Source organism: Budorcas taxicolor, chromosome 12, assembly GCF_023091745.1.
Source record: "Budorcas taxicolor isolate Tak-1 chromosome 12, Takin1.1, whole genome shotgun sequence".
In the NCBI taxonomy this organism is placed as follows: Eukaryota; Metazoa; Chordata; class Mammalia; order Artiodactyla; family Bovidae; genus Budorcas; species Budorcas taxicolor.
In genome coordinates this window covers 23,033,121-23,051,412 of record NC_068921.1, presented here as the reverse complement: position 1 = coordinate 23,051,412, position 18,292 = coordinate 23,033,121, and the positions used below count along the sequence as shown (strand labels likewise).

At 40.2% G+C, this 18,292-nt stretch overlaps 1 protein-coding gene and 1 non-coding gene across 3 annotated transcripts in view; one reads left to right on the top strand and one right to left on the bottom strand.

The window, feature by feature from the left end:
• Positions 1–18,292, bottom strand: part of LHFPL6 (LHFPL tetraspan subfamily member 6) — a 234,923-nt gene that overhangs the window by 64,618 nt on the left and 152,013 nt on the right. The gene's annotated exons all lie outside the window — the stretch shown is intronic.
• Positions 11,350–11,484, top strand: LOC128057919 (small nucleolar RNA SNORA48). Its single transcript, XR_008200372.1, has one exon. It is a non-coding gene; the product is annotated as a small nucleolar RNA SNORA48 (small nucleolar RNA).

The window sequence follows — 18,292 nt, the reverse complement described above, 5'->3', positions numbered from 1 at the left end:
CATGGACTGTAGCCAACCAGGCTCTTTTGTCCATGGAATTCTCCAGGCAAGAATACTGGAGTGGGTTGCCATTCCCTTCTCCAGGAGATCTTCTGGACCCAGGGATCAAAGCCAGGTCTCTTGCTTTGCAGGCAGATTCTTTACCGTCTGACTAACCAGGGAAGCCTTGAGAGAAGTGAGATGCACTTACTAAACTCTGAAGAAAAACAAACAAACAATGGCAGGAACTGACAATAACTTTCCCACAGCATAGCAAGCTACTTGGCTTCCAATCAGCATGCAGTATTTCACCTATTCCACATTAAATCAAAGAATTACAAAGAAGTGGTATATTATAGGGAAAACTTTACAGGTGAATGTCTTAGAGATATTTGAATAAAAGGCTAAATTTATTTTTCAAAATGTTTTGTTGCCTATAATAAACATTTTTGCATGGGCTGTACGACATGTTTAAGGGTGAGTAATCTGTGTACTCTACACCCTAGGGCAACTGGTTGCTTTAACTAAGAATATACACTTCAACTGTAGCTAGCTTGTGTTTGCTCAAAAGGCCACCTTCCAGGGTGGCTGCTACAGGTTTGTCGTCACTCCTCTTCCCTCTACGCTAAGCTTAGATGTTGTTGCTATTTAGTTGCTCGGTCGTGTCTGGCTCGTTGCCACCCCATAAACTGCAGCACGCCTGGCTTCCCTGTCCTTCACTATTTCTCTGAGTTTGCTTATACTGATGTCCACTGAGTCCATGATGCCATCCAATCATCTCAACCTCGGTCACCCTCTTCTCCTCCTGCCTTCTATCTTCCCCAGCATCAGTATCTTTCACAATGAGTTGGCTCTTTGCATCAGGTGGCCAAAGTTTTGGAGCTTCAGCTGCAGTCCTTCCAATCAGTATTCAGGGCTGATTTTCTTTAGGACTGACTGGTTTGATCTCCTTGCTGTCCAAGGGACTGTCAAGAGTCCTCTCCAGTACCACAATTCAAAAGCATCAGTTCTTCGGTGCTCAGCCTTTTTTACGGTCTACTAACCTTAGAATGTTTTATAATTGACAAAGTGGATGTAAGAGGTGGGGGTTCTGTTAGTGAAATGGCTGGTGCTTCAAGGTATTCAGATTGGCTAGAAGAGAGAGATAGTCTTCATTCTTAGGTGTGCATGGTAGAAGAATCTACTTATCTATGGTGGGTACACTCTCTGAATTGGCTCCTGTGACTTGGTTCCAGAAGAGTGCTATATCCAGGCAGGATTCATAGCACTTCGGGTGCCTGAATTCATCTCTCAGGTTAACTGAAGTCTTGGCCCTAGAATAATGTTGTGTTTATTTCAAGCGGACTCATTCCTTCATATCAGCCATGATGGAAACACCTATAAGGATGGAGAGCTGGGATTCTGATGAACTACAGAAAAGACACTATCATTTAAGGGCCTGATGGCTAGTAAATATATGTGCTAGTATAAAACACTGTGCTAATTTGCTGCTATATCCATAGTGGGGCCATCAGGTGGAGAGCTAAAACCCTTACCTACCTCTAAATTCTAGCAAACATAGCTAGTTGTTTGCAAAATTCAGTTTCCCCTTCTGGGGCACACACTTCAATAACGTTTGCCAGCCCACCTTCAGCTGGATGTGGGCATCAGCTGACTAGGCATCAGCTGAAGTCTAGTCCAAGGAATATGAGAGTAATAATGTGGGCCATTAAAGGCATATCATGGCCTTTAAAAAATCAGTGCAGCACCTCTGGGCTCTTTTCCTCCTTGTGTCAAGTGGATATAGGGGTAGCTGAGGCTCAGGGAATGGTACCCGTATAAAAGGAGCCTGGGTCCTTGAGTCATCCTAGGGAAGCTGTCAAGTAACATTTACTTGGACCATAATGGGAGCTAGGAATAAATTTTTATTGCATTTCGTCCATTACACATATTAACACTAACACGTAACTCAATCAGGAGACATGGTCAATAATTCTATAAAAGAACCTAATAATTATTCAGAAAAGCCATGACAAACCCAGACACTGTATTAAAAAGCAGAGATATCACTTTGCCAACACAGGTCTGTATAGTCAAAGCTACGGTGTTTCCAGTAGTCATGTACAGATGTGAGAGTTAGACCATAAAGAAGGCTGAGCCCCAAAGAATTGATGCTTTTGAACTGTGGTGTTGGAGAAGACTCTTGAGAGTCCCTTAGACAGCAAAATGATCAAACTAGTCAAACCTAAAGGAAATCAACCCTGAATATTTATTGGAAGGACTGAGGCTGAAGCTCCAACACTTTGGCCACTTGATGCGAACAGCTGACTCACTGGAAAAGACCCTGATGCTGGGAAAGATTCAGGGCAAGAGGAGAAGGGGACGACAGAGGACGAAATGGCTGGATCATCACTGACACCATGGACATGAGTTTGAGCAAACTCAGGGAGATAGCGAAGGACAGGGAAGCCTGGCGTGCTGCAGTTTATGGGGTTGAAAAGAAATGGACACAACTTAGCGACTAAACAACAAAAGCCTATGTAACTGAATCAGGAGACTGTCAATATTTCCCCAAAGAACCTAATAATTGCACATGACCAGACTAAATGAGAACAGTTTGCATACATTTAGCTACAAGTGATCAACAGCTGTATCTGCAGAATAGCTGAGAAAGAAAGTTGTGTTTGGGAATTAGCAGATAGAATTTTGGTCTACTCCTAGATCTTCTGAATTTTGTTCTTTCCTTTTCCTCATTTAGGAATCATGACAGGAATCATGATACCCTGACAGAAATAGCAGCTAAGAATGACTGAACTGTGTGTCTGGAACTGTTCTCAGAATTTTATGCATTAAATTCTTTAAATGTTTATAACAACCCTAGGAAACAGCTGCTACAATATCCCCCACCACTTTATAAATAAGGAGAGAAGCACAGAGAGACCATGTTGACCCAAACTTACACCACTGATAAGGGACAGAGAGGGGTCTTGAACCCACGCAGCTGGGCATTGGTGCACACTGCCTGTCTCCAGAATATCACAGGAGATTCAAAGATGAATGACATTTGGGTTTATAAAATTAAGTGTTATACAAGGAAATGGCAACCCACTCCACTAATCTTGCCTGGAAAATCCCATGGACAGAGGAGCCTGGTGGGCTACAGTTCATAGGGGTCATAAAGAGTCAGACCCGACTGAGTGACTAAGTACCCAAGGTAGTCCATGTATCACTAAGAGCAATACAAAATATTGTGGAGTTTCAAAGAAGGGAGAGAGAATATATCTAATCAAAGAGATCTGGAATATTTTAGGGAGGAAAAGTGGCTTTTGCTATTCATTTTGTCCACAAAATTTTCCACAGTGTTTAATGCCAACTCTTCAAAGAGCTGCTAGCCAAGTAATAACTAAAAAATATATCCACACTAATGTGTACTCAGGAGAATATTCTACCATTTAAAGTAAGAAAATGAGACTTGAATAGTCACAAAATTAGTTTTTATTTAAACTTCATCAGTTCAGTTCAGTCGCTCACTCGTGTCGGACTCTTTGTGACCCCATGGACTGCAGCACGCCGGGCTTCCCTGTCCATCACTAACTCCCGGAACTTGCTCAAACTCACGTCCATCGAATTGGTGAGGCCATCCAACCATCTTATCTTCATATCCTGAGCTAATTTATGTCTTTTTTAAAGTATTGGTTTGGCCACAAAGTTTGTTTGGATTTTTCCATAAGATGCTATGTTAAAACCCCAAGAAACTTTTTAGCCAACCCATACGTCTGAACTGAGTCTTTCTGTTGCTACTTTCTTTACTAGGTGAAAAAGTATTTGCATTTTTACAAGTATATTGAATCTAACATGCCTATCAAAAAGCACGCACACAAGGGCAGGGATCAAAGAATTTTCATAAAGTCAATATCACCTCATAACCTTTACTTGGGCTTCCCAGGTGGCTCAGCGGTAAAGAATCTGCCTGCCAATGTAGGAGAGGGGGCTTCAATCCAGGGTTGGGAAGATCCCTTGGAGTAGGAAATGGCAACCCATTGCAGTATGCTTGCCTGGAGAATCCCATGGACAGAGGGCCTGGCATAGGTTATATTCCATGGGATTGCAAAAGAGTTGGCCCTGACTTAGTGACAAAACAACAATCTTTACTCAGGTTAAAAAACAAACTATGACTGGCACCTCAGAAGCATTCTTCTGCTCCTCTTTAATCACTACCCTGTCCCAGGGTAACCATTATCCTAACTTTAAACAGAATAGATTGGTTTGCCTGACTTTGTACTGATATGAATGGAATCATAAATTTTGGGCTCTCTTGTTATGGTTTCTTTGCTTCAACATTGTTTGTAAGATGTTTATGTCATCCATATGGTTGACCATCACAGTAATTTGTTTATTGTAATTGCTGCATGGCATGCCATTGGGAATATACTACAAGTTATCCACTTTACTGTTGATAGGTCTTTTGGTAGTTTCCATTTTTTCTTTGGTATAAAAGATGCTTCTATGAACATTCTCGTACATGTCTTTTCATGCACATAACTACATATTACTGTCTGAAATATATCTAGGACTGGAATGATAGATCATAGGGTATCAGTCAGTTCAGTTCAGTTCAGTCACTCTGTCGTGTCCAACTCTTTGTGAGCCCATGAATCGCAGCACACCAGGCCTCCCTGTCCATCACCAACTCCCGGAGTTCACTCAGACTCATGTCCATCGAGTCGGTGATGCCATCCAGCCATCTCATCCTCTGTCGTCCCCTTTTCCTCCTGCCCCCAATCCCTCCCAGCATCAGAGTCTTTTCCAATGAGTCAACTCTTCACATGAAGTGACCAAAGTACTGGAGTTTCAGCTTTAGCATCATTCCTTCCAAAGAAATCCCAGGGCTGATCTCCTTCCGAATGGACTGGTTGGATCTCCTTGCAGTCCAAGGGACTCTCAAGAGTCTTCTCCAATACCACAGTTCAAAAGCATCAATTCTTCAGTGCTCAGCTTTCTTCACAGGGTATATAGGCATCTAAAAAGGTACTTCCTACCTAGAAATTAAGCTCAGTAAACAATGTTTTGTGTGAGTATTAGCCCAAGTCACATCAGAAAGCCTTAATAAAATAAGCATCAGTTGTGAGAATGGAAGTGTCAACATTCATACAACATATGCATCCTCATTACTCTTTCTAGAGTCAAATTTAGGCCACTGTTCAGTGGGAACTTATCGAGGGACTGGTTCTTGTCATCTTTTGAGAAATTGCTTTTACTCTTTCATACTAAACTTTAGGGCACGTGCTTCAGTACATCTAAAAATGTCCTAGGGATTCCTGGTGGTCCATTGGTTAAAACTCTGTGCATCCAATGCAGGGGACTATGTTTGATCCCTGGTGGGGAAACTAAAATCCCATATGCTGCACAAGGGGGAAAAAAAATAGTGTCTTCCAGGTCAGTTTTGACTAGCGTGCAGCGAGCACAGGGTCCCCTGCTCTTGCTGTCATGGGCTCTCTCTCGGGACACTTGCGTCACTTGCTCTGGTGCAATCAAGCAAATTTCACACTGAAGGCTTCAAGCCCCTTTTGCTGTGGGCTCATTTCTTGTCATTTGTGCTATATCGTGCTATGAAATGTTTGTTTATGAAATCATAACAAAGGGCATAATAATGCCAATTATTTGTCTCATCTCTGCCCAAACACCTAAAGGGCATAATCTCTTGGCAGTTGAGGGTTTTTTTCATGCTTATTGGCGTTTAGATTCTTGGGAATGTTAGACCATTTGGGGTACAGTAAACCGAAAGAAAACAGCATGTTAACTTTTTTCAAAGCATAACCAAGTTGCTAGAATCAGGCCAAATCAATGTTTTTGTCTCTATACTGGGCATGGTATTTTTCTTAAAAAACACTTATAATTCAAGGGACCATTCAGATGTTAAAGTCTGGGTGTCTCCCTCCACTAACCCCTGAGTAGCACATGATCAGGTCATTTTGCAAAAAAAGCAAATACCTCAGCCCTGCTACAGGCCAACTTGGCCTGTGCTTTTTGTAATAGCAACCCAAGGCGGAAACATCTGGAAAAATACCATGACTGAGCTGGTGGGATCAAAGACCAATGTGAAACGGTCTATTGTTAATTTCCAGGAACTGACACAGAGTGTAGAATGAAATAATTCAGTTGGCCAGGAATCTTGCCCGATTTCTGAAAGGCTTGCGTATCACTGTATTGTCTCATCAGACAGTAGAAGGAAAAGTAGCTCAGCAAAGTTGGGGGAAAAGAAATCTTGGTGCGTGTGTGTAAGTGTGTATGTGCGTGCAGGCAGTGTGTGTACATACGTGCCAGACAACTCAAATCTGTAATCAATATGTTCCTGGTGGATTCCTCTGATGGCAGGGACAACTTGCCATAAAAGTCTCGAAAGAATACAAAGATCAGCTGAAAGAACACTTAAGTCCTGAACTGTGTTTGCAAAGAAGCATCTTGGTTCCCCACCAGACTGAATTCCAGAGGCCACGGCTGTCTGGTTTATCCTTGCTCTCCATAGCGAATGGTCAGGGTCTGGTATATAGTTTGCAATATCCAAAAATCTATTGGGTGAAGACTAAATGAATTTATAAATGAATGGGTCAATAAATAAAACAAGCAGACAAGCTCCACAGTCTAAGGGCTGAATTTGACTCTTGTCAACCGTTTCCCATTGGCAGTCAATTTATCTCCTTGACCTTTAGTAAAAACACTAAAGAAATAGGGGAGAAAAGAAAACAGTATTACCTAGCTTGAGTGGATATTTGATTTTGAAGTGAAAGCCCCTCAGTCGTATCCGACTCTTTGCAACCCCATGGACTGTATAGTACATGGAATTCTACAGGCCAGAATACTGGAGCAGGTAGGCTTTCCCTTCTCCAGGGGATCTTCCCAACCCAGGGATTGAACCCAGGTCTCCCGCATTGCAGGCAGATTCTTTACCAGCTGAAGCCCTATTTGCCCTATTTGATATTAGGTAGTTAACAGAATAAGGACTAGAAACACCTTTCAGATTTCACTTCTCTATTCCACTGCCCATGGGAAGTGTTTAATGGGAAAGGAATGGATGTAGGTTGAAGAAATGTTCAGTGGATGAAATTATGCATATACGCTTGCATACATGCTGGCTCAGACAGTAAAGAATCTGCCTACAATGCAGGAGACCCAGGTTTGATCCCTGGGTCGGGAAGATTCCCTGGAGAAGGGAATGGCTACCCACTCCAGTATTCTCGCTTGGAGAATTCCATGGACAGGGGAGCCTAGGGTCCATGGGGTTGCAAAGAGATGGACACGACTGAGCGACTAACGCTTTCACTTTCATTTACATACGTGTGCCAACCTCTGAAAGCAGAGCATTGAGTAAACATAAACCACAGTGGGGACGGTAAATAAAAATTAGTATTAGCTAAAGTCTTTGCTAGGATTATGACTATTGAGAAGATCTGGGGGAAAAATCGGAACAACCAGAATCAGGCTCTCTGACTCAGACAAAGATTCTATGTTTGAATATCAACCCCGAGGGGCTGGTATCTTTATCTGTTTTTTCTATTCATCTACCCAAAGGTCTAGGACAATGCCTGACACAGTATAGACGCTCGGCACTTATTTGCTGAATGGACAAATAAACCTTAAAACGCTAAAATGAAAAAAATCGGGGGAGAAGGCCTTAAAGAATATTGTGTTACTCACATTAGTTGGCCGGTTCACTTAACCTACATCTTCTCAACTGAAGGCAGAGGTCATCAGCACTGTCCAACTGGGGTGCTACATAATGACACCTGTGACTGTGCAGTTTAAAGGATAAAAGCATGGAGAATAAAAGGTTTTCTCTCTTCTCCCATCTACAACCTTTTCTCCTTTTCCCTACAACCTCAATACTTGGGTGATAAAGTCAGAAGTCTGAAGAACAGCAGAACCAGATTCACCTATTTAATGTGTGATGCATTATTTAGTTATAAGAAGGAAGAGAAAGTGCCAGCTTTCTCTCTTTTACAGTGTGTGCGAACATAAATCAAATACAGGAAAGTTGTAAAGCCATCGTGCAATTTTTAAACTTTTATAACTCTGGTGTCAGGGGTGTTAGAAACCATTTGTAAATGGCATGCAAATCAAATTTGCTTCCTGAAGTTGTTAAAACCTCAGTTCTGCTAGTCCCAGCACCAATTTTTTTTTTTTAATTTCATTGCCTATAATAGGTATATAAACATTTGTCACAGGCAGGCATTGAAACGATGAATATGTTTTGCACAAGCACATGAGGTTATTTTCATAAAGGTGAAGACATTTTTGTTTTAAAGTGTCATTTACAGATTTCTTCTCACCTTGCCTAGAACTCAGGTTATTACAAATTTAGAAAAGCCCAAGGGTGTATGGAAACTCCTTTCAACTTCAGGAAGAAACAAAGCTGGAACAGACAATGTTGTTTTCCATTATGCTTCTTATCTGTTTCTTTTCTTTGCTGGGAAATCACTCTGGCTTATTCATACCCTTTGGAGAATGAGACTGTTTTACCATAAAGACTGACTACTCAGTCATTCTCCCCAAAGGCAGTGTCTGTTGTGAGAGAATCTGTGGGAATCCCTTGACTTTGACTTGTGTGTGGATTGACAAGGCTAAATTGGGTCCGAGCTGCTCGCTGCATAATATTAGATGAGACAAGGGCTGCAAGGGGGAATCCGCGAGAGGCTTCCCTTCCTACGAGCATAAACTGAAGCCAAAGTGAGAGATCTTGCTTTGCTTTTATAAAACACATCTTTCTGTACCCGTCTATCATTCAATTCCTAGCATCTCTTAACTTTCCTCTCCCTCGAAAGGGCAAACAGAAGGAAGAAAGGAGTCATATCAATGACGAAGTTTCTTTCAGCAAAAATTCTTCCTTGTTAGCCATTCTGCAAAAGTTCATTAGCTGAATAAACCATTCTCTGCAGACCTCATCTCTATTCCTCTCTCCTTTCCCCTCCCCCTTCCTTTCTTTTTAACCTTTCAGTGCAGAATTAAGTCTTTGTGATATTCAGCACATCAATGAACTCTCGCCCAGCCTGGGGGGAGCTCGGGGGCCAGGGCAGGGGCGAATCCGTGGGCTGCATTCCAATTCAGTGAGGTGGTGACAAGGAGCCCAGCCCAATCGTCAAATGGACCCTGTGTCTGCATATGATTCATAGCCCGAACCTGTTCAGAAAGGGACAGAAAGGAAGAAGGCATGGGATTTGGAGTTATAGAGTCAGTATTGTGGGAAGATTTAGAGCATTATGGGGGTGAGAAAAAGAGGATTTATTCTTGAGTCCTGGCAGCACTCAATCCACTGGCAGATCTGCTTCAAAAGAAGGCCAGTGACTTTATACAACAGCTTCCCAAATAAGCTCAAATTAAAACAAAACCAAACCCACGACTAGTCTTCCCACCCCAGCAGCCCGCTTCTACCCTCTCATGGCAAAATAAATGAATGGGTAATGAATGGATGGATGAAATGCACAAGTCCTTTTCAACTATAGCTGGTTCTGTCTATGAGTTTGTTTCCTTTTGGATAATGCAGGGGCAAAAGATGAATTAGCTGCTAATGCTTTTTATGAGATTTGGGGAAAACTGCTGCAGGGATATTTAAACAGTGAACTTAGAGAATGAATTAATTTAAGAGTTCTCGTTTATCCACATGGAGTGTAATAGATTCAAAGCTAAATAATCGATTGGCTAGACATACTCTGATTCCTAAAAGTTTTAAGGAAAAGATTAAAGCTTTTTTGAAAGGATGCAACAGAACTAATACTGGAGTTAAAAGGCACTGGCTGTGTCTTATTTTTTTATTACCCCCTGATTTTAAATAAATTTATTAAATAAATTTTAATAAAATGCATTTACATTTTATCCAGCAATCTCCTTATAATATACTTGGCTGAATATTAAAAATGGTAGGTGCTAATATCACTTTGAATAAGCTGATGCTTATCCTACATTTTCAACGATAGATGTCTCAAGACCCTCATTAAGGCAGAATGCCTCAAAGCTCCAGATAGCAGCTATGCATTTTCTTCAGTTATCCAAATAAAATATCTGATTTAGTCACAGAAATCTCACAATAATTGTCTCATCTTTGGGAACTTAAACAGCTTTGCCTTTCCTATTTATACTCTCAGTTATCTCTGGCATTAACTATCCACTGTGGTCAACTAGCCCTGAAGACTGTATGGCATGTGAACAGTCATGTTCATCGTAAGATGCCTGGGAGCGTAAAGGCGGAAAAGGGATTCCAATAATTAATGATCTATAAAATGCTGCCAATGACCAACCAAGAATTCCAAATCTGCTATTTCTGAAAGGTTTCAGCAGTGCTACTCTGCTCCCTCTTTCTTTCTCCCCCCTAGAAATAAGAGATGGATTAAGTCAGTTTGTCAACAGGTATAGATTTTAAGTCTTGAGTGTGCTAATCTATCCACTTAGTTTATCGAAACAGTCCCATGGGGGACTTCCTGGTGGTCTAGTGGTTAAGACTTCACCTTCCAAGGCACGCAGTGCAGGTTCAATCCCAGCTCAGGGAGCTAAGATCCCAGGTGCCTTGTGGCAAAAAAAGACCAAAACGTTAAGACAGAAGGAATATTGTAACAAATTCAATAAAGACTTTAAAAATGGTCCATATCCAAAAAAAAGTCAGTCCCATAAAACCCAGGACAATTTGTATTCTCCTATGTATACTGACTTCAATCTTGCTTACAAAAGAGAACAAACATTTTTAAATGTGGAATAAATTATACAGAATAAGGGCTTGTTTCTCTACTCTGGGACATCTTGCTTCTTGCAAAGCACAAGCATAATTTCATTGCCTCTCTTCAGTGAGTTGAGACTGATGTCATTGGTTAGGACCACAGTGATCTGAGGTCAAAGTCTTTTATATCACTGAACAAAGAAAGAGAGGAGCATTTTCAGGCAGCTTTGGATGAAATGCTTTCAAAACCAATTTGGTATTCCTACCCTCTTCTCTAAAAACAGAAGTGAAGAAAAGTATTATAATTCTTATTTAACGAAATGCACTAAAAAATTCTCAGTAAAAAACTTTACAGCCAATAAATTCTGCATTCACTGTGTGTGAAGTAAGAGTTGAGTTCGTATTCTCATATTAATTAAAATGTTTTAACTTCCACTAAAGCTACTGTATTCTTAATCACTTGGGCAAACTGGTTTAAGTTGATAATTCCTCCTAAATCCTAATTTTTATTGAAATTTTTAATCATTATGAGTTCTGCACTACGAGCCTCAAATTTAAAAAAAATACATTCCCCTGCCAACAAGGAATTTAGAAATGATTTTTCTTTGTTTCTTGGGGATTTTTTCCCAATTTGAGGCTTGTCAAAACAGATTAGGATTAACGAAAAAGTTTTCCAAAGATATATTTAATGTCCCTGACCTGGGTAGAGTGGCACCTGGTTGGTGGCACCTGTCTCATATCAATGAAGGACAAAACAACTCCTTGTTTATCCCAGCTTGGCTTTTGCTCTGTGTCCATGCCTGGTTCATGCCCTGGACACATGGAAAGAAAAAAAAAGAAAAAGGAAAAAAAAAAGATATATTTAAAACCCAAGTGCATTTTCTAACTGTTAGTAGCTGTTAATATTTCTTTCACAGAAGCAAAAATGGAGCAATGATTCTCAGCAAAGTGACCAAAGGCACAAAGAGGTTTTATAGACAAAACACACAGCTTAATAGCCTATGTGTTTCTAGAAAATCTGGATCACCAGCTGCGTTTGCACCTGCTCAGCTGCCCTGACCTTTCTTTATATTATCAGGCAAGCCTCCTTCAAACTGGACTCTCTAGAATCTGTACCCATTGTTTCCCTGCAGCTCCCTTCCTCACTCATGTAAACCACACCCTTGGAAATAAGGCTTATTTCCCAAAGACTGTAGGAGAAGGCAACGGCACCCCGCTCCAGTGCTCTTGCCTGGGGAATCCCATGGATGGAGGAGCCTCGTAGGCTGCAGTCCACAGGGTCGCGAAGGGTCGGACACGACTGGGCGACTTCACTTTCAGTTTCCACTTTCATGCAGTGGAGAAGGAAATGGCAACCCACTCCAGTGTTCTTGCCTGGAGAATCCCAGGGACAGCGGAGCCTGGTGGGCTGCCACCTATGGGGTCGCACAGAGTCGGACACGACTGAAGAGACTTAGCAGCAGCAGCAGCAGTGCCTGAAGACTATGGTCTGGGTCACTATGCAGTCAACATACAGAGTATGCCTGAGTCCATCAAAGAGTTCACCAACTTGAACCCCATTAGGTGGATTTGATGAATGGACCATTCACCCTTTGTGTCTTATTTCTATAGGTAGTAATTAATGTTGTTAGCATTATTAGGGGAAAAGTAAGACTTTGCCATTTAAAAGAACTGCTCTAAAGGAAGCAGAGAGGAAAATGTTCCCATTCAGAAACTGGGACCCATCCCATCAGTTTTCTTAACACATCAAAATTACAGGAATTTTTTAATACTTAGGTGGTGGCTCAGATGGTAAAGAATCTGCTGGAATGCAGGAGATTTGGGTTCAATCCCTGGGTTGGAAGATCCCCTGGAGGAGGAAATGGCAACCCATCCCAGTATTCTTGCCTGGAGAAGTCCATGGACAGAGGAGCCTGGCGGGCTATAGTGCATGGGGTCACAAAGAGTTGGACATGACCGAGGAACTAACACTTTCACTTTCATAACTCAAGACCCCTCCAAGAGCTGGCTTGCAAAAATCAGGAGACGCCAGCTTTGTGATAGCTGGAGAGGGAAGAAAATCCCTTAGGACTCTTAGCAAAAGGCAGGGGAAGGGGACTTTGTCTAAAGTTAGAAAACTTTCAAAAGGTTATTTGAAAGTCTTGAAAGAGCTGTATCTTTACTTTCATTGTAAGAGATACTTAGGGGATGTACTTAGTACATAGCTCAGAGAACTATACTCAGTAACATGTAGTAAATCTATAATGGAAAAGAATCTGAAAAGGTATATATATATGTATATGTACATATTTAACCACTTTGCTGTACACCTGAAATTAACCCAGCATTGTAATTCAACTATACTTCAATAAAAAGAGGGGCATAAATATGGTGAGAGGTGGAAAAGGAGGCTCTTCCTGGCATGTGGCTGCAAATAACAACTAGAGGTAAGATAAAAACTCCCATGAATTCTAGTTTGTTTTTGCCCTGTAGTCTTGACTTTGTCCTGGAAAAAACTTTCCTCCTTTCCTACAGTGCTGTTCTTATAAACAGCAATACCTTGTCTTTAAATTCTCAAAACTAAGAAACAGTTTGGACGTAGAACTGAAAAGCAGTTGTGCTCAATCATTTCTGTTTTGCCAGGAGGACATTCTTCCTGCTGGTGGTAGCAATATCTAATATCTGTCTATCAGATCATGAGGAAATTCTAAATTACAAGTGTAGATGCCCATAGCACAGAAAGCGGAGAAAGTCGAGTGATGCTTTCCTATTATGTCCCCAACCACCAGGCTGTCAATCATGGAGAAAAGGTGAAAGACTGAAAGTAAAACTTCAAAATGCCCCCGAGTGATGCTTGGATATCATATTTGCTATTGATTTAAAATTCAATTAAAAAGATGCTTTTGAAGGATTCTGCAAAATACAGCTAATAATTTAAAATGACTCTTTATAGATTGTGCTGAATGTTGAACTCATAAACCTTTAAGCCTTAGGTTCATAAGCTACTAATCACACATATACCGTGATGAAACAGATTTCAGCTTTAAGACTGATCCTACATATTGAAAGAATTTAAAAACCATTCTCAGTGTCATTTAGATGATTTCATTGGGTGAATGACCGTCCACTGTTCCAATTTTTGTTTTACAAGGTATGAAATCAGATGTTTCACACCAATAATTATCATCATTCCCAAATGAACATACACTTGGCAGCATCCCATGTTAATGGACTGACAAGTTCAAGGTTCAAAGTTCGTTCCCACTGTGAAACAATGGGGATATTAATGGGGCCATTTTGGAAACTCACAGCTATCATCTGTTTCTGCTTATGCAAAGCAGTGCAATACACAGACCTTGGAGCTGGGAGGATGAAGAAGAGCTGAAAAGTGACTTCAGAATGCTAGAAATTGAAGGCAAGCTACATGAACAAGGCTATTTATATAACATATTTGGATTCTGTTCCCCTCCCCGGCAAAATACACACTTACAAAAACCAAACTGAGGAATATGATTACTCATGAACGACAAGCAAGCAGACTGGCTATCTTAAAAGTTGACCTGCACGTAATAGAAAGAAAGAAGTAAACATAGACAGTTGGTTTGGATGTTTTGTGGTTTATTTACTTTTGCCGAAATCTTCAGGAGATAGCCTTGTCTCATGTTCCATTTAGCAGATTACGTCAGAGATGAGTCAGAGTCAGTAACTTCTGAGCAAGTACTAGAGAAGGCAAGTTATAAAAGAGGTTATACTGTTATCATGATCTACATAAAAACATCAGCAGACTATGTGGTATGTGTTAATATTAGGTATTATTAATTTTTTTAAAAATGATGCTGGTATATTTCATTTCAAGAAAATACAGTGGGTGACAGCCTCAAGTTCCCTATAAAAGCAAACTATTTAAGCCCAAAGCTCTCATTCCAGTTCCTTTCCCTCCATAGTTTATTGTAGGTCAGGAGTCTCATTTGTGTGGCTTTTACTGGAGCCAGGAACTAGTAAAAGGATGCTTCATGTATGTAATTCTCCACCGGTCTCTTACAGTACCCAGATTATCTCAGGCATTACACACGAATGCACCTGGCTGGAATAGTAACGATGCTTCGATATGCCAAATGACTTTAAGTCTTGCTTCAGGAATACGTGACGCATAGTGCAATGAACACAGTGCAATGAGACAGTCAAAGTTATACGGACTGTACAGCATTAAGGACTTCTACACTATTGTGCAATCATTGCCAGAATTCATCTCTAGGACGCTTTCTTCATCCCGAACTGAAATCCCCATTAAAAAATAACTCCCTATTCTCCCAGTCTCCTCACCCCTGCTAACCAGTATTCTGCTTTCTGGCCCTGTGGATTTGACTAATCTAGATATCTCATATAAGTGAAACTGCTGCTGCTGCTGCTAAGTCGCGTCAGTCGTATCCCACTCTGTGCGACCCCATAGACAGCAGCCCACCAGCCTCCCCTGTCCCTGGGATTCTCCAGGCAAGTACATTGGAGTGGGTTGCCATTTCCTTCTCCAATAAGTGAAATTAGGTTGGCTTAATTTTAAAAGGCTCAAGTAGAATAATATTTACTTATCTCAAGAAATGAACAAGCATGGGATTTCCCTGGTGGTCCAGTGACTGGTTTTCACTGCTGAGGGTGTGGGTTTGATCCCTGGTTGGGGAACTAGATCCCGCAAGCTGAGTGGTATGGCCAAAAAAGAAGAAAGAAAGAAACATCAAGCTAATTAAGTTGCTTGTTATTTATGTATGTGTCACCCTCTTTTGTTTTTTGTTTTTGGCTTGAGCATCTTTAATTCTGAATAGAAAAAAAAAAAATCCTCACTGTTTGCTCTAAAATGATTACAAATCCATTTAGCTTACTTTGTATGCTTTTCCTTTTTCAAGAAACTCACTTGTCATTCATCTCCTATCATAAACCAGATACTATGTTAGGCAGACCTGGAGGATAAAATGGCGATCAATACAGACAATAGTCCCCATCCTCACATACCTTATGGTGTAGTGGGAAAAACAGTTAACAGAACATTCGAAAGACTCCAACAAAGGTTTTGACAGGAGAAATGCAGGGTGCTTCCAGATACACAAAGCAGAAGCATCAGACTCAGCTGGGGAAAGGAAAGTTTCTCGGGAAAAGAAATGTATAAGCTGAGACACGAAAGATAAGTTAGAATTAGGAGGTGGGAAAGAGTGATTCCAGAAACAGGAAAGAGTATCTGTGAAAAAGGACCTGAAAGAATTTCAATGGAGAAAGAGTCAAGCAAGAGAAAGGGACCAGAGAAAGACGAGATAAAGTGGGAACAGAGCACAGTGGACCTTCTGGGCATCACGTTGATTAGTTGGCACTGTTTCCAAAGCAACGGAGAGTTGTAGGAGTCTCTGCACTATTGTGACATGATTACACTTCAGAATGCTCGTTCTGACTAGAACCGAATTAGGAGTGGGAGAAACTGGACCAGGTAAAACAAACTAGGACGTTATGGCAGAAATCCAAAGATGACAGCGGCATGGGCTGTAGTAAAGGCAATGGAGGGATTAAGTGGAATCTCCTTTATGTTGACTCTCCTTTATGTTCTCATAAGCCAGTATAAATACATATATATATAAAGTTCCTTTGGGTTTTTCCGTAAGATGTTGAGGAACTTTGCGGTCAACCCAATACATATTATACACACACACACACACACACACACACACACACGTATTTTAAAGAACATATACAAAATAGCTAGATAAAATCATGGTTATTCCTAAAAGGGCTCTAGCATTAAAATGAAAATATATATGAAAATTATGTGAAATTAGATAATAAAATGAAAGGGTTTTTAAAAACAGTTGGACCTTAGATTTGGAAATTCAGTAAAAATTAGAAACAGATTTCCGTCTTAGAGACTCAATCCCACAATTTGGAGAAATAAAGTTTTAAATAAATGAAAGTTGTGAAAATGAGAAACTCCAAGTAGTTAAAGAGAGACTGCCAACTAAAGCTGTCCACAACTGCCCCATGAGCTCAGCCTCCTCACTCTGACGATAATAATGTGGGCTGTGTCGGAAACATTCACATTGTGGGCATGAGAAGTGCAAGGCACATGAGTCAGGGAAACTGCAAAGTGGAGCTCCAGAAAAATTAATTTATGTGCCAGGCAGTGAGATGAAATCCAATTTAAAATTATGGGAGGAGGTGTTCCCTGGTGCTCCAGTGGTTAAGAATCCACCTTGCAATGCAAGGGACACCGGTCAGCCCCTGATCTGGGAAGATCCCACATGATAACAGAGCAGCTAAGTCCATGCACCGCAACTACAGAGCCAGTGCTCTAGAGACCTCCAGCCGCAACTACCGAGCTCACGTGCTGCATTTACGGAACTCTGTGCACCTAGAATCCATGCTCCACAACAAGAAAAGCCACTGCAATGAGAAACCCGTGCGTGTCAATGAAAAATCGGCCCTGCTTGCTGCAAACAGAGAAAGCCCATGTGCAGTAATGAAGAAACACCGCAGCCAATAAATAAATAAACCTTAAAAAAAATAAATTTAAAAATTTATACTTTTTTTTTTTACAAAGTTAAAAGAATATTATTATAATTTTTCAAAATGATGAAAACATCCTACATGAAATGTAAAATTCCAGAGATCTGGAATCTTTGTGGCTATCATCTCTTGTTTTTGTCTGCAACAAATTAGTATGAAGCTTAGAGAGAGGGCACCAAACATGCTTGTAATATTTCCCAGAACTCTTAATAGTAATAGGGCAGTCCATCTTAGCATTTTTTGACTACTAATTCTACGGTTTTAATTTGTACCCTTAAATTGTTTTAGATAGATTTAGTAAGTATAAATGATGTACAATAAATTCCAAATATTTCAAATATGCATGCTAAGTGGAGTCCAGCTTTTATTAATAGTAAGACTCCTTCCTGGGAAGTATTGTCTCCTATTCAATTTTCTGAAAGAGATTTGTAGAATTAATATTATTTCTAAATGGTTGGTAGAATATACCAGAGATGTCAACTAGGCCTGGAGTTTTCTTACAGAGAAGGTATTTGTTTACAAATTCATTTAAAAAAATAGATACAGGGCTAGCATCTTTATTGTTTCTTCTTTTTGTGTTTTTTGAAGGAATTTTCCATTTTATCTTAAGTTGTCAAATTTATTGGCATGCAATAATTCATAATATTCCCTTATGATTCTTTTAATACCTATAGAATCTTTAGAGATATCACCTCTCTCATTCCTAATATTTGTAATTAGTGTCCTCTCTCCTTTTTTCCCTCTAATCAGTCTGACTAGAGCTTTATTAATTTTATTGATCTCCTCAAAGAAACAGCTTCAGATTTCTGCAATTTTGTCATTGTTTTGTCTGTTTTATATTTCATTGATTTCCACTCTGTGTTTATTATCTCCTCTCTTTACTTTTGATTTCATTTACTTTTTTTTTTTTTACTTTTAAAGTGGAAGTACGGGTCATCGATTTGAGACATTTATACTCTAACAAAATAATACTCTATTAGAGTAAGTTTCCCTCTAAATATGTGCTAGCAGCATTGCACAAATTATTATATATTTGTCTTTATTTTCATTCAGCTTGAAATACTTCCTAATTTCTCTCTTTATTTCTCCTCAAATCATGGGTTATTTAGAAAC